The sequence below is a fragment of the Anser brachyrhynchus genome, assembly GCF_964034855.1.
Source record: "Anser brachyrhynchus genome assembly, chromosome: 9".
Taxonomy (NCBI): domain Eukaryota; kingdom Metazoa; phylum Chordata; class Aves; order Anseriformes; family Anatidae; genus Anser; species Anser brachyrhynchus.
In genome coordinates this window covers 19290702-19313262 of record NC_137703.1, presented here as the reverse complement: position 1 = coordinate 19313262, position 22561 = coordinate 19290702, and the positions used below count along the sequence as shown (strand labels likewise).

Sequence of the window (22561 nt, the reverse complement as noted above, 5' to 3'; positions counted from 1 at the left end):
CTGTAGTAAGGGCTCGGCAGCCTGCCACCGGAGGTGCACCAGGGAGGCTTTGAGGTTGCTGTGCTGGAAGTCATGGTACTGGGAGGTCTGCGCTTGGATCCTGGGTGTTTCAGTGCTTGACGATGTTGTGGGGAAGTTTGGTGGCGTTGTTTTTCATAGATTCCCTTTGGAATTACGTGGGTGTTGGATATTGGGGTATATATTGGGATTCTCCGTTGCGGTGTTCTGCAAACTGTCTGGGCTTGCAGGGAAGGGCACCGGGGACCCAAGGGAGTGGCATGGAGCTGTGTCAGGCTGGGTGTCAGGAAAAGGTTCTTCACCCAGAGGGCGGTCGGGCACTGAACAGGCTCTCCAGGGAGGTGGCAGGGCTCTCTGACAGAGGGTTTGGTTTTTGGGTGTGGAGCCAGGGGTTGGACTCAGTGGTACCTGTGGGTCCCTTCCTACCTGGGATTTTCTGTGGCTCTGTGGTTGGAGTGTTTGTATGTGCAGCCCTTAGTGCTGTCTGTCTCCAGAAAAAGGAAGTCACAGCAACTGTACGGGAGAAGCAGTACACTGGATTTGAAATTTTAGGAGAAGTAGGAATAAGTCAAATCGTGGAACTTGGTTAGTGTGTTAGAGAAGTAAGCTTAGTGTCACTAAGTTGGAATTTACTGCCTAGGTATCTCTAGGTGCCCTGGTCCAAGCAACAGTTCAAGCCATCGAAGTTGTTACGTAAGGAAGGTCGGCTGAGTCAGGACTGGGATTCCTCTCGGCAAAGAAGAGTGAGTTCTTCATACACAGCCAGCAGTAAAACGAGTGGCTGTCTGTGTTTGCAGCCTGGGCAGGCATATGAAGTGTCAGCGAGACAAAGTGCATGCAAGTCCAGTAATTAATTTATTGAAATGGACGGGGTGGGGAGAAGGGGGAAGAGTCCAAACCTGAACCACAGCTTTTTTCTTGTATTTTTCTAATATATGGTTTGAATTAAAGTTTCTTGAGTCTTATGTGCACCCATGTGATGTTAGGATTGAGCCATAATGCGAGGAGATGAAGAGTGCTTGTCTGCATCTGCAAAGTATTTTCAGTTGTTTACTCTTCATGATGATTTCAGGGCAAAAGGTTGTGTGTATGTGTGTGGAGGAGGGCTGTCTTGTTTTTCTTTTCATTTGAGGAGTATATTTGGGAACGTGTGTGTGATAAATGCTGACTGGAAGGTGAGTAGTAATTTGTGAACTCTCTGGAGTGAAGAACAGCGTGGTTAGTTTGGCAGATTGTCAGCAGCAAATGATACATTAATCTTTGGAGCAAAGCTCTTGCCAGCAAAACCAGAAACTCTCCTTTCTGGTGTTAGCAATACAAGTAAGGAGAGACCAATTGTCAGTCCTCTGCAGACTGATACTGTTGGGCTTCTTTCAAACATCCATGTAAGAGACGCGCAGTGCCTGTGGCAGAAGTCCTGCTGTATTTGGTTGAAAACAATAATAATGAAAAACTTTCTAGTATACTGAGAGTTTGCATCCATCTACGTTACTAACTTTTCTTCAAATAATAACTTTACTATGTTTATACAGTTTCAAATAAAACATTGTAGTGCTGCAAAATTTCACACCTAGTTTAAAGACAAAGGGGTACCGCTCCGGAGATAGGTGCCAAAACTGTACGGAATGTGGTCAGTCTTCATCCTAGACTAGTTTTGTTTCCCAGCACTTCAGAGTTACTGTTTTACATCTACTGCTGGTGGTAGTGATATACTGAAGTCATTTTTTTAAATTAAAAATGTTTATCTATGCTTTAATTAGGTGGTACATAGGTATGTTGAAAATTCTGCTATGCTCAAGATAAGGATCTGACTATTCTTTATCTAAGTAATAATAAAAATATTTTCCTTCACTGAATTGTTGCTAAGGTATTGGATTACCATTTTTTTTGCTACCGAATATGATTCTGCCAAGCTTGTTAGAGTTCAGCCATTACAAGTATATAAATTTTTCTGTACAGCAGTCTGTTTTGATAACTATGGTAATTTCTACTTCCGATGCTGTAAATAAGACGGTGTATGAAAAGCTAAAGCAATAAGAATAGCAGGCAGGTACTGTATAAAAAGAGAAGGTTATTTGGTAGGAATTTGAGCTTTTCATCAAAACCAACATTTCCAGGAATGTGAAGACAGCTGAAAAAGTTAGAAGTAATATTAAGACCCCAATGAAGTTTTTTCCTCATAATTTCTTATCTGAATTTTTAATAATTTCGTCAAGATTTGCAGCAGCTCTTTGTCTTTTGAAATTGAATCCATGTATTGGTTACTTTCGTTGTTTCTATCACTGCAAATACATTGGATTCAAGTCACTCAGTTTTTATCATGAAATGACAAAGTCTCGCTATTCATGATAAAATAATAGAAGACCTCATCTATTTCCACTTTTTAAATAAAGAACTTCAGTCTCTGTAATTTTTCCTTTACTCCATTTTGTTTAATGTGAAAGCTTCAACGTTAATTTTCTTGGGTGAGAAATGCTGTGGGGAAACTACTGGCTGGGGACCAGTAATAATTAGATTTTGTTTCTAAGTGTGTCACACAGCTGCAGTTTGAGCTTGGAAAAGTCTGGCTATCATTGTATGCTCTCATCTGTGCGTCAGGGATGAGGCTATTTCTTTTTCTTTCTTCAGTGTCTTTGCTTGATAAACTTCTCTTGTATTATGTTGTTGAAGATATGTGGTATCTGCTACCACCGACCGTAAAGTGCTTGAGATGCTCCTTTAAGATAAATGGAGACATTTAATTGAAAAATACTTTGTAGCAGCTATGATAGTTGAAATGAATAGCAGATAAGCCTTATTTGCTTTATATTAGGATGAAGAAATTGTAAATGTATTTTTAAGTGGCCTCATTTAAAAGCAACCACCACCAAACAACATTTAAGTTGCCCCATAATGACAAATTGTCCCAGCTGATGCACAGCCTGACTTTGCTGGTCTCTGGGGAAATGCTTTTGGTGAAAGAAAATCTCCTTCATTGTATCATTGTTATTTTTATAGGAGAAATTATTCATAAAAAGCAGGTAGACGCAGACTGTAGTACGGCAGCTAAAATCTCTTTAAAGCATCATATTAAAAGATTAAAAAGTTAGAATATTTAGTGTACTGCTGTCGTGGGAATAGACATCTGAGTGATTAACCCCCTTCTATTTATAGCCATTTCCTGCAATATTGCTGTTCCAGTTAAATTCTAGGTAAATTTCGGAGAAGGCAGAGCAGTTGTTCCTATGCCTCTCAGTGCAGGTAATTATTGTAGCATCCCTAAGTTATGTTCTTCCTCATGTGAAGTTCACAAATCAAATTGCTGTATTCTCAGGTTTATTTGCACTTTGATAACTCATCAGCTTCCATTGTGTACAAGTACAGGATTTGATGAGGCCTTCAGCATCTGATGGATACTTTTATCTTCCCGTCAATACCTGCTGATATGTAAAATACTGCTACATTACGGCTTAAGGCTGATCTTCTGGGATCACTGGCATGAGAATGAAAGAGGTTGACTGTGTGCCATACTGATAAAGCTCAAACACAAGGCTGATAGTCTGGAGACTGATAAAAATGAAGAAAGAAAAAAAAGTGTCTTGGAGTCAGACCTAATACAAACCAATTATTGTAAAATTTTCCCACCCTCTTGATGCCAGGGGGCGATTCTTCCTCGTTAATTTAATTGGGCCTTGTTGGGCAGGGAAGTAGCATGATACTTTTTGCTGTGTTTTTTAACTCTGTTTGTGGAGTAATAAAGGGTTGCTGTGTAGGTAATTGGTTTGACGCCTTTTGTAAGGAGGAATTTTCAGAAATAAGGGCATTCCTGAAACTTCAAGCCCAAGGTTCTCCATTTAGGTGATTAACAGATCCATTTACCCTGAAGAAAGATTTCTTGGGTTGCAATGGCAATGAAGTGGTCCAAGAGTTGTGTAATTTTCTGTTGGTCTGTGATGTGCTTTACTTTGTGATTTACTTCTGGGAAGTAAAATCAGATTATGGAGGGACCTCCAGGGTTTCTTTCTGACTTATCATGGGAAAGAACTTGAATTTCAATTTTCAATTGCACCCTTTTGTAAATCAAGTTTTTGCTGTCAAGCGCGACGGTGAGATATTTTTTGTTATAGTCAAACCATTATTTTTTCTGTGAAAATGGAAAAGCCCTTGCTTTTGTTTGAAAGGGTCGCTTTTTTGATTACTGAATTTACTGCATATTTTAACAATTCCTTTCTTGATTGCACATGCTGCTGCTCCGGTGCTCTTTTACGCTCCCAGGTTCATACCCCTGGTGTGCTGCTGCTGCTCTTTGGAGGTGAGGCAGCGTGCTGCGGCATGGGAAGCTGTTCTGATGGAGCAGAGGGGGGTCGCTAGAGAAGGGCTCTCCTCATTTGGTCTGGAGGAAGGGGCTCTTTCTCATTTATCACAGAAAGAGAGAACATTTAGGTGCCTATTGCCAGAAACCGATCTATTGTCAATCTTGTAGTTTAGGAGGAGGATAAAGATGTTTGCTAGAAGGCATCTGCTGCTTCCTCTCCTTAGTCCTCCTACACCTTGCTGTGGAAATGGCCCTGGCTGTGTTGTTTTCAATCTGGCCTTCCTTGGGCTCCTCTTCAGTCTTACGGCTTTAGAGATGTTATACAGAAAGTTAAGAAGGTTGTATTTTATTCTTTCCATCTTGCTGCTTGTGGTTCATCTCAGTGTCAAGAACTGCTCTGCAATTTGATCGCATTGAATATAGACCTGTTCTTAATGTGCGTGGAGCAGTTTATCCAACAGAGCATCTGCAGTAGTAGTTTGCCTGTGCTGGAGATCTGCCAGGCAGGTTGCTCTCTTTGTGAAGGAAGTGTATTCCCCAAGTAGTTCTGTGCTGTACCAACGCTGCCGTCACACAGGGGCGTAGCTGCTTAGCTCTTTGTACAGACACTTGGAAAAAGCAATCGCTAACAATACATCACAACAAAATGAGAACAAACAAACAAAACCCCTACTGTGAGCCGAGCCTGGTATCAACACAGCCGTTGAGTTATTATTCCTGTGTTTGGTACTTAATTGATCAGGTTTATTTCTGAAAGCTATTAAATTTATTAGTATTGGGGTAAGGGGCAGGGAATGGAGTTTCATGGCTTTTTTTTGTTTGTTTTGTTGTTGATTTTTTTAAAAAGAAAAAGTTGGTAATGCTAGGAGTTATTCGTCAGCTCTAAGACAGCAGTCTCTCTGATAGTCGCACACTTTTTCCTGTTAAATAATGGATGTGCCAGTTGATTGAGATTAGATCTTTTATGGAAAGAGGCTTTAAGGGAAATAGTCTGGCAATATATACTGCTTTGCAGATTTTATTGTATTGAAGAAAAAATAGTTAATGAAGGGATAAAAGAATCTGCTGTAAACAAAATTATTAATGCAAAGGGTTCTATTAGAAGCTGTAAATGTGATTGTGTTCATTTATGTTAGAAAATTGGGTCCCAAAATCACTTCCAGTTACATTTTGTAATGTCAATGGTGCACTGATTACCATTGTACTGCCAATTGTAAATTTATACATAAAGACAAGAAAGAAAAGGGAGATCATAAAGCTGCCATCATTTCCACGTTTCAGAGAAAATATATGAACTAAGCCAGAGCCCAAACTTGTATTCAGGCTTGCTACTAGTTTCCTGTTCAGTTTTGCCTGTTTTCCCCCACCCATTTAAGTGCACGTCAGGTTTTCTGTCGAACAGCTGGTGTGAGCGGGAGCATGGCTGTCCTTGCTTTCTTCAGACCCTGCTCATCTCGCTTCCAGGTTCCCCTTTCTGTGTTGTATCACAGCTGAGGCTTTCGGAGGGTTTCTACACACCCACAGAGAACCCAATTTGTACGTTCTGGCTTATAACGTGTAACTCTTTGACGCCCTGAGTTTCCAGCACCAGAGTATGAAGCAATAGAAGTCTCCCTAACTGAAAGAGGAGGGAGGGGGGAACAAGAGCAAATGAAAATGCACTGCAGTTCATTGCCCAGGAGAGCTTAGTGGATTTGCTTTGGAGTGCTGGATGGAGTTGAGGGTAAACCGCATTTGTGAGGTGCTGGAGTTTTTCCTCCTTCATCACATGCGTTGTTAGTGATTACTTCTAGTTCAGATCACATTCACTGTACATGTTAGTGATGAAACACTGGTGATACCTGTCATGAGTACTGTTTGGAATTAAAACAGCAAGTCAGACTGCAGCAGTGTGTCCTTGAAGTAAACTTAGACACTACCATGTTAGTTCAAAATCTGTTGCAATCCACACTTTGGAGCTTGTTTTAATCATAGAGAACAAAGCCTTTAAAACTGGTGTCTGGAGCAAAGTTGGAAGTGGGTAGCTTCACAGAATGGCTCCTAACAATTACTGAAAAATTAGTTGTTTAGCCTATTTAACTCTACTAGCGTGTTCTCATTTATGATAAGATTAAATATACTACAAAAAGCAGAATTTGGGAACTAAACAACAGTAAATCTGCAGAGTTTCACCATATTAGGCGTTTAACACCATGTAATTGGGAAGTGAAACATCAGCATGTGAAAGTACTGAAGAAAACTGAGTGCATAGAAGAGATCACAAGAAACAGAAATCAAGAATAGTCCTGTTCTTAATAATGTTTTCAAGTAACTAATTAATTGTCACAAGATCTTTGCAGAGCCAAGATGAAGGCTCATTGTTAAGTTTCTCTGTTTAAAATGCAAATACATATTTGTTGATTTGGTGGTAACTTTTAGATGGGACTAATAGGATTTATTTTGCAGTGTTTTTACATCTATGATGCAGCAGTGAGAAGAAATTGCATTACCAGTAAAGGCCGTATTCAAGTATCCAAAATTGTGATGAAATGCCTAAACAGGGATAGCTATACACCTAAAAAGTCTTCCACGGAGTTTAAGACAGAGGGAAATAATGGAGAAGGACTTCATAAAATTTAGAATGTTTGAAAATGGGTTTCGTTTAATGAGTTCATTAAATGAAGATACAATTTCTTAATCAAAAACCAGTGTTGGGAAGGTAATATTGTTCCTTAACAAGTCAGTTGACCTAGTGTTCTGTGTTATGCCAAATAATTAACTGAACTTCAAAGGTAGGTTTTAAAACACCGGTATGGGCAGTACTTGTGGCATGATACGGGACCAAAATAACCAGTGCATCGCTCCAAGTCTCACAGGTACTGGAATTGCTGTGCTGCTGGCAGTGCCCTCCCCCCCAACATTTCTGTGTTTAAACAGTGATTTTCTGCATGTTCTCAAATGCTGCTTTAGGTGTAATGAAAATCAATGCAAGACCAACTTTTTTTATGGCATTCAATCTATTTTAATATTCAGAAAGATGAAGTTCAGTGCTGTGAGTGCTGAGGGTGCGCAGCGACTGCAGAGCAGTCGATTGGCAGCTCATTAACTATTGCAGGCAGCTCATGAACTATTGCAGACACCTCCGCAGGTGGTACAGGGGCTTGTGACAGGGTGCTGGGTCCTTTCGCGCCTGCCTCAACTCCTCCTCAGTGGTTCGGTTAACTGAGCCTCAGGCCCTTGAGCTTCCCGCTCTGTGCACGTGTACGTCTGCAGGTACGGACTCCTGGGAAGAGGGGTGCTGCTGGTGACATTTCAGTGACCGTGGCCTCTAAATGCTTCGCTCCCATGCTCCAGATCTAGAGAACTGGAGAAATGCTGCAGCCTGGGGGTGCAGGTGAGGTGTGGGCTCTGACCGGAGGCGGGGGAACCTGTGTCTTTGTGCAGATGAGTCTGAAACTGTTTGTTTCTTTGTCACCAACTTTAGAGCTGCTGAGCCAACCAGTTGAGTAACCACTTGTGCCCTAAACTGGATTGGAACTGGAAATGAGCTGGAAGATGTTACTCATTTGACCCCCCTGTTCATGAATCAATACAAAGCAAATCTAAGCACTTGTTTGTGAGTCATCAGAAGTCATAAAAACACTGCCGTTTTTATAAAAACGGTCACGGGCAGCCTAGAACTTTGTGCGTTTTGAACTGCAGAGCACCCTCAGATCTAGCTTGTTCTCATGCTCAGAATCTCTCCTGGGATGGTTTGGTGTTCCCTGATTGCTGCTATCAGCACAGCCGCCAGCCCTCTCTAATACCTAGTGCATCTGCAGGCTCTCCCACTCTTGCAGAGACTTTGCTAATCTTGATTTCAGCACGCTGCCCTCAAATTCAGAGAATAGTAGGTTGGCAAACGGAGCGAGAGAGGAAAAAATATGCTATCTTATAGAGTCTGTTTTAGTTAAGCTTCATTAACAGTGGTATGTTCCACTTCTGCTTTGCCCAGAGGCATTTCTTTTCAAGGTGGCAGAGCAGAAGAGAAACAGTTGAATCATTCTGAAACACAAAACAGAAAAAAAACCCTGTCTGCGGCTTTACAAAAACACATGCTTGGTTTTTGTTTGTTTAGGTTTTTGTTTCAGATGGCAGATCAGGGTCAAAAATGTCGCTGTCCTTTTCTCCTTTAGTTGAAGGGCCTTCATTGCCTTGTGCCAGTAAGGACCCTGAGTCTTTCGCTCTTTTATTGACTTTATTGTAAGGGCAAAAGATCATCATTTGCCCTCCACTTCGGTCATACCTAGTTATGACCTAGAACGCATGAGAGGCTTAAACATACCTGCTGGAGGCTGCAGGGGGCTCCCAGAGCAGAGCCGTGGCTTCAGGAGGCTGGCCCTCTGAGTAAAGTGAGTGTGGTTGCTTATGGGGGTGAGTCAGAGCAGCCAAGCGCCGGGCTCCTGCTCTGAATCACCCACCCGAGAAACACAATTGCTATATCAGGTTATTCTTAATGAAGACACATAACTGAATTTAGCTTCAAATCACATTTCTGGCTATTACCCGTTTAACTTACAGAGGAACACTGCCCTGTAGTTTTAAAGTTATTCATGAAAATGCTCTGTGGTCTTTGTTTTGTCCATATTAAGAAAGGAAAAACAGATCAAGGTTGTAATTGCCCAGTAGCTCTGACACATCTCCTATTCATCTCGTTTGGCTTAGAACTTGGTATCCTGAAGCTTCCGTTTCTGCTTGTTTTTTTTTTTATTATTATTTATTTATTTTCTGTGGCTGTTTTCACATGATGAGAGCTTGACAAATACGCCTGTTTTGGTTTGGTTAAGAAGATCCTGTATGAGATAGGTGGGCTTCACAGAACAGTCGGTTGTTCTGGATTTTGAAGTGAGGTAGTTCAGAAAAGGCTGAGTTGTTTTTTTTAATACTGTTTTCGACCAACTACAAACACCAACGAAAGTAGAACACAAGGCAAAGTGCTCCTGTGTGTAAAACAGAGTGCTGTTGATTGAAATATTTTATCGTGGTATTAGTGCAGAAATTACAGTGCCGCCTTTAAAAGGTCAAAGTGGTCTCTCCTGTTGAAGTGACCACAGTCACGGCGTAATTAGGATGATGCTTACAGTGCTGTGGCTTGGATCAGTCTGTGCACTATGTCTGTGCAAGTCCAGGGACATCATTTTATCAGATTCAGGCTTTAACTTGGAGTTTCAATGTTTGTGCTAAGATGTGCAGCGTGTAGAAGCTGGAGGTTGCTGGGATTTAACCAAATGTGCCTTCTACAAGCTCTTCTTTTTCTCACTGTTTTAATTCCTGAACTTGTGGTACAATAGCCTAAATTCTGAGCGTTCTTGAACAATTTTCTGTGTACCATTGCTGAAGCATAGGACTAGGAAAGAGAGGAAAAAATGTTGCTTTATTTTTCTCAGTGTTGTGTTCACTGGAAGGTATTTGTTTGGTGTATTTTCTGATAGCTGATCTTCTCCTTATCTCACATTCAGTAAAATAGAGAGTTTCGTCATTGCTGAGTGGATGCTACAGTACCTAATTCAGCTTGACATTCACTTGTCCAGCCTTCAGTGCTATTGAGAGCATGAAATGCATGCAACAGCTCTGAGGTAGCTGAAGATGTGAACCAAGAGCTGCTAAATACCCTAGTTGTTCGTTTCTTTCTGCGTAGCTGTCCAGAGCATCTGCCTGTGCTTTCAGCAGAGGTCCTGACGCCTTCCTCAGTGCGTTCCTCTGGAGCAGGAGATCTGTTTGTAGAGAGGAAAACTGTCAAGAAACTGCTGTCTTGTGTCATTCACTTAGCCCCCTCAGAGTCCCGTTACCTAAAGCACACCTGGAGCGTGCTAACAGATGGTTTCTTCATATGCTCTAGCACAATTCACAGGGGAGGCTGCCTGGCAGGTCGAGAAATTGTTAGAGTGGAGAAGACTTGAAGGGCCAGGATCTTAGCCCAGTAACTCCTGTGTGGCATCTTATGCTGCTTCTGAAGGATTTTTAATTTTTTTCTAATTATTACTTGGTTTTGAGTGGATCACTTCTTCAGCTTATAATTGCTTTGGGTTTACTTTAGATGCAAAACAAGTTTTATTCAATGGTTTCTGGTACATTTCCCCCCTTTCTTCCATTCTGGTACAGTTTTTTGTTATGCATTTGGAAATGTTTCTGTGTATGTAACAAAGTATAGAGGGGGTAGCTGTAGAGCTATAGAAAGTTTAACTGTATTGCCACAGATTTTGATTGCCACCCAGCAATTTAATGATTCTTGAATTATTTTGTAAGATGGCATTTTTTTTAAAGATTAACATAAAAAGTGTATCTGTGTAAGAAGGGTGTAACGAAAAGATTCACAAGAACAATTATTTTGCAAAATGTTCATTTGTAAGTTGCAAGCGAAAACAGAGCTGGCTTCCTGCTGGGTCCCCCGTGCTTGCTGTAGAAGTGGTATGGGTGGGCCCACGGGGAGGTGCCGAAGGTGTTGTCGTGTTGTGTTTTTGGCTAAGCTCAGGGTTGGCAGACCCATGTGGGAGGCCCAGTGGTGATGTCCAGGTGACAGCTCTATTTTTTCCACATTCCCCAGGGAGATGCGCGGGGGAAAAGGTGTGTGCTCATCAGAGTCCAGGTTGTATTCACTGCTTGAGACAGTTGCTTCAATCCCACCGTTAGGCCTTCTGATCTTCACTGTGTTCTCAGAGGTGGTGTTTCCATGTCTCTGGTGTGCCTGGGGCCCTCACCGGCTGGCTAATAGGCCAGCCGAGTCTGTACCTCGGCCTGTTAGGTAGTACAGTCACCAGCCTTTGAAAGACTTCCCACTTGTGCTTTGAAGGCAGAATGTGTGCTGGCATTTGAAAGGTTGTGACCAGATGTGATCTGCGTTTACGCTGATAACCATCTCTCGTAACCCCTGTTCTCGTCGCCTGCAAAAAATGAGAAAGGTTGGTTAGCTAGAAAAATAAAGCTGCATGCCTGTAACGAAGGCAGGGCATGTTCCAAACGCCTGAAAACGGTAGTGAGTAGTTGGCCTCTGTACCTCAGCAGTGCCTTAAGGTCTGGAGGGCCAGCCACCCCCTGGCGGTCTGCAGCGTGCAGTTGGCTGAGGAGCAGCAGAAAGCACACTGGGGGGGTGGGAGGGGCAGCGAGCAGCTGGCATTGGAACAAAATGAACAGAAATCTAGCAAGTGAGGGACTGTGGAGAAGATGAGAATTGATAAACTTTGACAGGAGCTATTCCCAAAGTGCTGGCTTGTTAAATGTGTACCATTTGTGGGCCCTAGGTGCTCCGTGACTTAGCCACGTGCCAGCCTCCAGCCTGAGTACCGGCGTGTTGGCCACTGCCTACCGGAGGCATCTTTTGTTTTGCCCCAAGTTCTGAGGAAGGCCCGCGGGGTGTTAGCGCTCCTAACCTGACTGGTTATCCGGAGACCTCTGGGATGTTGGGGTAACCAGTTTTTAGTTAAAATAACCTGCTTCTGCTCCAGGGTGTGGGACTTCATACATGCGCTTCGTCTCCCCTTTGGGGGGCCACAAATGTTGAAAGATCGTTTCCTCGGGAGGAAGTTCTGGAAGTAACTGCTATTTATCTCGTGTTTGTAGTGTGATGTACTTCACACTCCCTCACAAACTCCTGCTTTTTGTCCCTTAGTTTTTAATTCTGATTCATCTGGTTCCACTAATGCCTGACTGGTACTTTAGCATTGGTTATAAGACATTTACACTGCTCCTGTGCCCTTACAAGTTTTAAATCCTGTAAGACCTCCTTCATTTTTCTCTAGTCTTCCTTTTTGGCTGTCGTAGGCGCCTAGACTTTAATCATGGGAAGTTTCTGGACTAGTTCACACCTTTCCGTATCAAAACCTTGCTTTCAGAAGGTTGTGTCTGGAGCTGTAATTCAATTTTTTTCATATGTAGGCAGGTGGGGCAGCAACTGCTTTTGCCTCAAAGCCGCTGAAGAGAGCTAAATTGCTTCCCAGGGCTCTACAGTGCCAATTCCTACCGAGGTTCTGCCCTGCATGGGGCAGGGGAAAGGCAGCCCTTGCTCCTGATTGCTGAGTTGTGTAGAGTTCTCACAAGCACAATGTAGACAGATTCAGTGTGTTTCAGAAGAACTGTTCATGGGAGGAGGAAGGTAGTTACCTGCCTTGTGTTTTGTGGCATGACCTGCAGATAATACCAGTGCAAACTGATAGCACCGCTTTGTTGTCAAGGCCGGTTTAAATATTTTTCTTTGCTTGTTTAATTTTGCTGAGAGCCTGGTTTGCATTTCAGTGCCAGATTCTGCTCCTGGGATGGAGTGACCCTGGATATATGTACAGATTATACAGTTACTCTTATACCTATATTGTTAGAAGAAATGGCATCTTCTACGTTTTTCCTTTTTTTCTTGTTTGAGGATTTGGCACTCATTTAATAATTAGATCGTGTGACATGAATATGACATTATAGTATTTGAAAACAATGAAAATGTGTGATTAATCAGAAATTTCTGCACAAACAGTTCACGGCACCATTAAACCAAATGTGAATTGGTGAAGCTCTCATTTTGTGAATTACATTATGTTGTTTTTCTTTTTTAGGTCACATTTAGGTCATCTTGTAGAACCTCCCGAGAAAACAAGGGAAATAGTAGGAAAACAATGTTTAATAGAAGTAACTTCACTACACGGTTGGACTGAAACAGGAACGGATTCCCTGAAGTAAGTATTACAGTTAATTTTTTGTCTTGTGAAGTCAGTAGCCTAGTTATTGGGCTATTATTGTATTTAACTTTGAATTGCATTAAAAAAATGAATGACTCCATACTCACTTCAATCAGTTGTTAATGGTCACTCTTTTGGACTCTTACTGAAGCACCTGCCGTCTTGGTAGCAATTGTATCTTATGAAATTTAGATAGGCTTTATTTCTATTTTTCTGTAGGATCCTGTCTATTCTGGGTATGGTTTTGAGCAGGAAGTGGCCTACTGCAGAGGCTGTTGCATATAAACCTAGAGCTGCTGGCAAATATTAAAGCCCTGCCTGCATCTCCAACAGAATTTGAAAACTGTTTTTGTCTGTAACTTTCCACTTCTAGCGCTCTGTGTGTGGCTTTGATATTTTAGAGTATTTCATGTTAAATGTAATTTTTTTTTCCTTTTCGATAGATTGTTCAGAGGGAGTAAACATGCTCCATCTTTTGTGAAGCTGTATTTTTCTCTCTATATAGTATAATATATATATAGTATAGTATAATATGTATGTATTTTTCAAATATAAAGGAGGCACAGGAAAATTTACTAGGTTTGCAGTGTTTACACTAAAAATTTCTGGTTGACACCAATGTTTAGAATTAGATTAAAGAATCAAATGTTTCCTTTCTCAGTTAGCCCTTAATAGCTGTGCTGTTTTCTCTGCTGGCTTTCTCTGCCAAGTAAATTTGAACTCTAATTTGCAAAGTGATACAGATTGAATGTAAAGGAGACAGAGTCCTTCCACCCTAGAACAGCCTGTAACCTGGTGATCTGAACATAATGAAAAGGAAAAAGAGGGTCTGGGGGTCTGTGTCCTCTCCAGTGGTGTCTGTCCATCTCCACTGATGTCTGCTGCCCCCCACCTTGGTGTCTTCATCCCGTCACTGACTAATGAATACATAAAGATCTGAGAGGGGAGTCGTCTCCCTTGCAACCCACCCACCCACCACCAAAACAAAAAACAACAACAACCAGAACACTAGAATGAGTATTTACGTACTTTACTCCAGGGAAGGGAAAGTCATATATGTACCAGTGCGATATAGGAGCCTCCCCGCAAGCCAGTGATACGAGTCTACCACTGTCACTATCACTGGATAACTGTTTTAAGCCAGCCTGGTTGTTTATAGCTGCATCCTCCCTCCTCCTTCTGGACAGTAATTTCTCTTAATGTCTCCCATTGTGCTGTTACAAGTGTCAATGCAGTGAAATGGATTGTGAATCCAACTGAAGTTATAACTAACCTGGCAGAACAGATGTTTTTAGTCTTTATCAGTTTTTAGACAGGGTCTGTATTGGTACAACATGAACTCTTAAGACCGTCCAAGGAAAGGAATGAATAGCTGGGACTGGGAGGAAGAATGGGTCTAGCTGTCACTGGCAGTGTTGTCCTGTATTGCAGTTCCATCATCCATCAACCCAGCAAAAGTCTTCAATTTATGAATCTCAGATGTTTTTCTTCGCTGTGTCTCATTAACTTCCAGCTCAATTTTGTCTCATTTATGGTATAAGAAGCTTAGCTACCTACCTCTGGGACTGCGAATTGCACGTTTTGGTACCAGAAACCTAAAAATTTAGATAACTGACAAAGCGTAATTCTTAATTACCGTGTGCTTCAGTTGCTTGAAATGGGAATGTAATATTTTTTCTATCAACTTATTTGCATCAGATGGGGGATGTTTAAACATCATTGTATGGGTTAGAAATGGGGAAAATTCTGCATGTTTTGTCTGGTTTTTTTTGGGGGGGACGGGGTTTACTCGTGCTATGTGATATGTGAATGTGATTTCGCAAGTCACTGGAAGTGCACTTGAATGCATAGTTAGCCAGTTTTTTTTTCCTTTCTATTAGAACTGAAAGGGAGTGGAAAATTATTTTGGTTTTCAACAAGTGTATTTTGGCATCTTGCTTTTATTGCCAAAAGGAAATGACTCCTCACAGCTCCTTAAAAAAGGGATGTGTATCGGGGTGGAAAAGTGTCTGTGAACCTAGTCAGACAAGCTAAAGGCTTCCTACTTGATATTTTTTCCAAAGTGGTTTTAATTGCCAGACTAACACATCTGTACTGATAACTTTAAAGTTTCAAATAAACAAGCATTTAAAGAGTTTGATGTGCATGTTAGTTCCCTTCCTCTGAGTACTTGAACTTGGAGCGAATGCTACAAGGCTGTCAGCACCTGAACATGTGTGTGTTACTGATCCCAGACCATACGTGGTCAGTAAATACATTCTCAAAAGGTTCTTGTAGCACCTGATACGTGAAGTCTGACCTCTGCAGTTTTCAGAAACTGTTCTCAGTCCCCTGACTTTTACTAACTTACCAGATGATGTACCGTAAGTACAGGCAGCTGTGACAATGTCCCAATAAAATTATACCTGTTTGCTGCTTACATACTTATTTTGACAAGCTAATTACTGGCTCCAGTAATCAAGTTACCAAAACAGACTGGCAATAAAGTTGAAACCAAGCTCTCCGAACAAATCAGATACAAAAAGGTCTCCAGGAGGCAGCTTGAGGCACTGTAAGCCATTGTATGTGGGGTTATGCAAGCCAGACACCAGCTCTTGCGTTCGACCCCAGCTCGTGTGTGAGGTGGCCGGTGAACTTGTGGTTCCCGCAGCTCCTCCCGTGCCTCCCTCGGAGCCTCCCCGCAAGGCGTTCAGCGGCCGGAGTCCCTCAGCGGCCGGAGTCCCTCAGCGGGCCGCGGCTGCCCCCCGGGCCCTTCCCGCGCGCGGGGCTGCGCTGCGCCCTGGCGGCGGCCGAGCGGAGCGGGGCCTGCTGCCGGCAGGGCAGGAGCAGGCGGGCGGCCGCCGCTCGGCGCCGCGGGGCCCCGCAGGGACCAGGGGGCCGGGAGCGGCCCGGGGAGCCCAGCGCGGGACTGCGGCTGCCGAGGGGACGGGCGGCCGAGGCGGGTGGCGCGCCTGCGGGCTGAGCTTGGAGAGGGCGAGGGGGGAAAAGATCGCGCTGCGGTTTTGCGCCGCCTGAAAGAGGATTGCAGGGGCACGGGCAGGCTCCCGAGAGGCGGAGAGAAAGGCAGAACGCAACTGACAGAACGCACGGGTTCCCCAAAAGAAATCCCGGTTGAAAAGAAGGAAAAAGTTTGACTGTGAGGGTGGAGCAGGTTGCCCAGAGAGACTGGAGGGGCTCCGTCCTTGGAGACTTTGAAAAGTATCTGTGCTTTAAGTTGGGTGTTGCAACAAACTTGGGACACGGTGACTCCCAGCGGTCCCTTCCAACCTAAATTATTCTGTGATTCTTCGACAGTCTTAATTATTTTTGGTCCTTATGGCCAGAACTACTTTCAGCTTTATTCCGTTAACTTCTTGACAAAAATATTGATTGCATGCAATTTTGATGTTTCTTCTTTTCTACCAACTGGCGTTATATTTCCAGTTGCCTTTATGAATGTCACGAGAGGTACATAAAATATATCCAGCTGTTTGCATTAGACACGAATTGCTGTATTTCTTTCAATGCTTATTCAGCCCTGAACAGTCCTGTTAATGTAACAAATGGCTGTGAAGAGCCAGCTCTGAGTCTGTGCAGTGGGTGACAATGAAGCTGGTACTGCAGGAGAACCCGCATCTTGATGCAAATTAGGAATTCAGACCAGATTGATCTCTGGAACAAAAAGACCCCACCAGGAAAAATGTCTAGTCTGATTTTTTTTCTTTTTTTATTTTTTTCTCTCCTTCCCTTACAGAGCATCTTTCTAACTTGTAGAATCCATGGCACCTCTATATTTGAATCCTAGGCCTAGTCTGCTTATGTGATAGCTTTGTGTTTCAATGTGTGCCCTCCTTTTCGGAGAAAATTTCACTCCTAATTAATTTCCCGCTGTTTTTAATTATTTTACTTTTTTAACCCCTCTTTCTGATGCATACAACTTGTCTGCTGGAGAATAACCCTCTTTCCTAGAGGTTTTGATTGAAAGATCAGAAATAATTGAGAAGTGAATCTTCTAATCCCTGTGTGAAAAGGTATCTATATATAGGAAAACCTCAATTTCTGGTCTTTTTTATAGAAGGAAGTCATCCAGCTCATAATTTAGAGATGTAACATTTTAATAGCTAAAGGAAACAATTGGCTTCTGGTGAAATTTGAAGGTCTAGGTCCATTTATACAATTTGAAATGAAATATTAACCATTTATATATTTAAATGCCTTTTAAGTGGAATGTTTACTTTTCCTTTCCTCCTTGTTTACAGTGGAAAAAGTAATTATCCTGCATGATAGAACAGGCAAGAAAACACGAGGGAGCAGAATTAGTACTGATTTAGTATTTGCTATTTTTTGCTAGAATAGGAAGAATAATCTCGTACAATTCCTGTATAGCAATAGAACATGAGGGTAAGAAGGGGGGAGACTACAGGTTGCTTTGTAGAATAAATCAATAAAATCAAAACTCCAGATTTTAATGCATCTCTTCAGATTTACAACAGACACATTATGTAGTCTTTTGAAATAAGAACAAAAAAACCCCGAACTTATTTTATGTTCAGGTATGCAACCCAAGAAACTTTTTGGTCTCACCTGTGTTAAAATGACATCTTTTTTCTGTGTTAAGGTTCAACTTTTTCTCCTCCTTCCCCCTTCAGTCTGACTGCCCAGTCCTACTTTTTCTCTTGTGCCAGTTCCATTCACCTTTTTTTTGTTACGCTTTATTTTTCATTTTGCATATATATTTATATATATACACACACACAGGTGGTGTGTATGGCTTTACTTTGGAAGTATTTATATTTCAAAAATACATATTTTTATATTATATATATAAATTCATGTATGTATATGTGCATATATAGGGCTATATGCAACATAGATATTATAAAACAGAGAACCAACAGGCAGTTCTGAATAATTCAAAGACAATTAAGCAGAATTCAACATATTCTAACACTTTGTGCTAACCTTTCCCTGGTACATAAAATACCTACAGTGTTCTGGATTATCTAAAGCAAATTATCTAGGTTTGGAACTAACCAGGTCTAATCTGCCAAATCTATAGTCTCGCTTTACTGAGCTGGACTATGCTAGGGCAGAATGCATTGGTCTTCACGTCAGGTCCCACTCTGCCTACCACTTTTTTTGAAAGCCCCTGAAATGTCTGAAGAGAGCTGTTTACTAATTTTCCCGAAGGTGAACACCCACATATGTTCTCACCAGCACAGAACACCGGATTATCCAACTCCCTGACTCAGTTAGTCAAGGTATCACGTTACCTGCTATTTATATGATGCTGCTTTCCTTATCAGCTGCTTTCTTCCACTTCTTTATATTCTCTCCATTCTTGACCATTCAGAACTGGATTCCATTGCACTGAAAGAGGAAGGATGTTTTCTTATAGTGGTCCCAGCTTCAGTGTGATCCAGTGATCAAATGCACCTGCAGACAATTTCAGACAGTAGCATTTAAAGGTGAAATAAGTTCTTCTCTCTGCAACTCACTTTAGCTGTACAATACAAAAAGATGGTCAGAAGCTCATTATAAATATATACACACACATCTAAAATTTTATAGATATGTATCTAAAATATCTATATACCAATTTCAAGATAAAACAAAGGATAGTCATGAATTAGCTGAGAGAAACAACTTTGTTACTTTAGTACTCATTATGAATATTGTACTCCCTGTGAATTGTCTGAAGTTGAAATCAAAAGCCTGGGACTAAAGTTTTATTCAGTTGTCTGTTTCATTATGAATAACCTTTGGAGGGAGCAGGAGCAAAGCTTATTTACCTGAGCATAAAGGAGTAATTTCCTCTTATCTTCATTGTTCCTGCCGGTTCTGGTAAGTCTCCAGGTCTGGAATACCATTTTAATAATGCCATTCTCTACCTGTACACTTGTTTTGCAGGAAAAAGTTTCTGACGATGATAATCTCATTTACATGCTATTTTAAAAATTATGCTGTCGTTGAATTGTAGAATAATTTCCATAAGAAGGGACAACCAGGGGTCATCTAGAATAACCACCTGCTCAAATCAGGTTGCTGAAAATTAAATTATATTTTAATTTGAAATCAGTTAATGTTTGCATTTTTGTCTTGTCTCTAAATCCTGCTGAAGTCAATTGCAACTTCAAGCACTCAGCATTTTTTTAAAGTGGGCCCACTTTCATTTAGAGGCATTAGTATCATAATAAAAACTCTGTCTGTGGTGGTTTTAAAACCCTGGCTCCAATTTTTAAAATGTAATACATGCTGCTGTGGGTACAGCAAAGGAATTCTGATACAGAAATAAAGTTACACAAGATGAATGGATAAAATAATTCGTGGCTATGGAAAAAAGACCCAGTAATTTTCTTTTTTTATTGATGGAAAATTATCTATATTTCATGAGGAGAATGGGAGAGTCGAGACTTGAATAGTTAAGAGACTACTCTTGCTACCAGTCTGAGCACTGTGAGGGAAAGACATTTAAATAAGGCCTTTTATGTTTTTTATGTGTAGATATTTTAAGAAAACGAAATGATATTTTTATTCTGATTTCTGGAGGAATCCTGACTAAATGGGCGCTTAATTTTCCATTCCATAGGGCCAGCTTTGAAATAAACTGCTGGGAAATATTTATAGTAACACATGCTCTTTAAAAGTAACTTCTCAGGCTACACTGTAGATATCTTAAATTCTTAAAGTCTTTGCTATTATAGATAAATAACCATGACATTCCTGGAGTGGAAAAATCTTAGCTTTGCTAATTTAGGCAATTGTATTTACAATCAAGTTATTTGTATTTTATTTTTAAATTTGTAAGCGGTTTGGACTATTCAGTTTCAGAAGGCCAGAATGGTATGACATAATATATGGAATAAACTGTAATTTTTTATTGTGTGACTTACTCCTTTCCCCAGAGCAGCTGTGGCTGCCCCATCCCTGGCAGTGCCCAAGGCCAGGCTGGATGGGGCTGGGGGCAGCCTGGGCTGGTGGGAGGGGGCCCTGCCCAGGGCAGGGGGCTGGAGCCAGGGGGTCTTTGAGGTCCCGTCCACCCCAAGCCATTCTGTGATCATCTGTGATGATTCTAATGGTCAGTGCACCAGATCCCATCTTTAAAAGAGGGCTCCTAGTAATCCGGTGTGAACCGTGAGTTCTAGCGAACAGAAAATAGTCGTTAGCTCGTGCATTGCTTAGCACAGGTGCTTTCCCCTGTCCCGTTAAACCTCTAAACAAACAGGCTGCAGTTCCGTTTCGCCTAGTTTCATCTCTGTGGCTACTGCTGAAGGTAGCAGCGCTGTTCTCATGCCGCCCTTGCTTCGGCTGTAGTGCCCGAATGCCACAGGGTGAGTCAGGTTGTTCCCTGATTCGATGGAAAACAAATGGTGTTTGTCCGCATAGCTCTTGTGTTGTGTGGCCAGGGCGGTGGGCGACAGGGTAGGAAGGCTCTCCTGACTGTACGCTGCTCGCCCAGCGAGCTACGCATTACGTGGGATTGCACGCGGGAAACAAAGGGGCTTGGGAGAGCGAAGAGGTGTCTGAGGTGATCCTGTTACAGCCAGTGCAAATACAGTGGAAATCAGCGAAGTGGGAGTCCCCTGCAACTGTCTGAAACTGGTGCTGGTCTCTTAGCTGCAGAACAGACAGCTTGGGCCCGCCAGCTCTGCTGTGGCAGCAGCTGTGAGTTTGTTACCATTTCGGTAGAAGAGGATGTCGTTCTCCAGAGCCACAAACAGGCACACTGACCTCCTGTGTGTATTTGACTTCACCCGAGTCTCCAGAAGAAACCTGAATTCTTTCAAATATAAAGGAGGAGTTTTGCCTTTGATTTTTTTTTTTAAATGCTTCGTAAGTTTCATAGGACATAAGCCTTCCTGCATGTTCTTACTCTTTTTACATCCTTGCTGGTAGATTCTTTTCCCTTATTTGTTCTCAAATGTTTCCTCCGTAGCGTGTTTATCTTTTTATAGTACTAGATGTTTGCGTAGTTAGAAAAATGATTACAAAGATTATATTGTGTAAGCGCCTAGTGTTTCTTCTGCTTAGACTACGTGATATGCTGCTGCTGTTTCCTAGAAAATTACTGTGGTCAGATTGTCATCTAGTCTGTTTGGGACAGTAAGGTATTGTTTCAACACTGTTCTTGTGTGTCTGGATGGGGTGGCCCTTTTTCAACTGCTTTCACTACTGCAAGCCTCTTTTTTTTTTTTTTTTTTTTTGCCCCTTGACTGCCACGTGGTAGAGCAAGCAGTAGATAAAAGGCAGTATTGATGACAGTGATGGTCATCTTGGAATGTGGTGCACAGCAGTTGTAATAACTTTATATAAAGCAAAAAGCTGGATGAGCAGAGTGCTCTTAGATTTTACATAATCAAAATAAGCTAGTTTCTGCTTTGCCGCTTGTCCATGTAAATACTAATATTCGTAGTGAAAAGAAAAAAATAAAAATAAGGCTGTGTTCAGGAGTTTATGGTTTTTGTCGATAAGCAAATGTAAATGACTTTTAACCTGAGAAGCTGTGTGTATTTGTGCTCTTAAAATGTGCCTCTGTTTGAAATAGTAGATGAAGCAATAAGTAAATGAAAGTTTCTTCATATGGAAACCATCCTCCTCATACACAAGGGATTTCTCTCCCCCAAGCCCTCCCTTGGCTTGGTGCTAGGAGGCAGCCCTGGGGTGTGGCTGCTATGAGATATAACTGAAGGTGTCGGAATTTTCCTCCAACGTTGTGTTACGTGGGTTTTTATATTTACCAGCTTCCTTGCAGATTCTTTCACTTGTCTTTTACTAGTTTCTTTTTGTTTATGCTTCAGGATAATTGATCAAATGTTGCGTTAGATTTTACTTTGGTGTTCTTTTAATTTGAAATAACAGAAAAATACACCTCAAAGGATGGGTCTTAGGGGATTAGTAGTGAGGTCACAAGTATAAAGGAGAGTTTCTAACTTAATGGCCTAGTGTGACATTTCAGAACTTGTGCTTTTTTCAGTACGTCAGTTTTAGAAGAACTTACCTGACACGGATTAATGTTGGTTGTTGCTTATGATCCATGTGAATTTGTGGGTACTTCTGAATGTCTAGGTCTTTAGTTGATATGACAAAGTATTTTAAAGGGAAATAAAGCTAGTTTTATTATCTAATGGATGAAACAAAAACTATAATTTCCTCTTGTCTCCTATCTTATCAATTCTTTTTCTTTTCCATATCTCTAAGTCAACATAGTTTTTCTTTCTTCAGAAGACAACTAACTGATGCTGATGTTGATCCAGTTGTGTTGGATGAACGCCAAGAACTTTCGGAATTATTTAGAACATAAAACATTGTTTTCTCTGAGATACAGTTGAGGAATGAGGAGGTATGGAGAAATTCAAAGAGGTGACAATAGAAAGAGGAGAAAATATAAAAGCATGTAAAACCATTCACTTGTTTTTAGTTCTAGCCTATCTTTCAGAACTGGAAATGATTCTAAATTTCTTCAGCTAAATGAGTAGCTATAATTTTCCTGGTTAATGATATGGGTCTGCTCTCTGCTATCTTTGTTGAACTTCTGCATGGATTGCTATTAAAGTAGTAGGTTGAATTTCAGCTTCAGTATTCATTCAGGTCA

General features: G+C 41.5%; 1 protein-coding gene across 8 annotated transcripts in view; it reads left to right on the top strand.

The window, feature by feature from the left end:
• The window catches only part of PIK3CB (phosphatidylinositol-4,5-bisphosphate 3-kinase catalytic subunit beta), a 109274-nt gene that overhangs the window by 37032 nt on the left and 49681 nt on the right, over positions 1-22561 (top strand). For 7 of the 8 annotated variants that reach the window (XM_080605185.1, XM_080605183.1, XM_080605186.1 and 4 more), the window contains one exon: positions 12868-12987. The gene's annotated coding sequence lies outside the window, so the exon portion shown is untranslated. Of the gene's footprint in view, positions 1-12867; positions 12988-17758; positions 18814-22561 lie in introns of those variants that run through there. The other variant, XM_080605189.1, reaches the window with a different exon arrangement.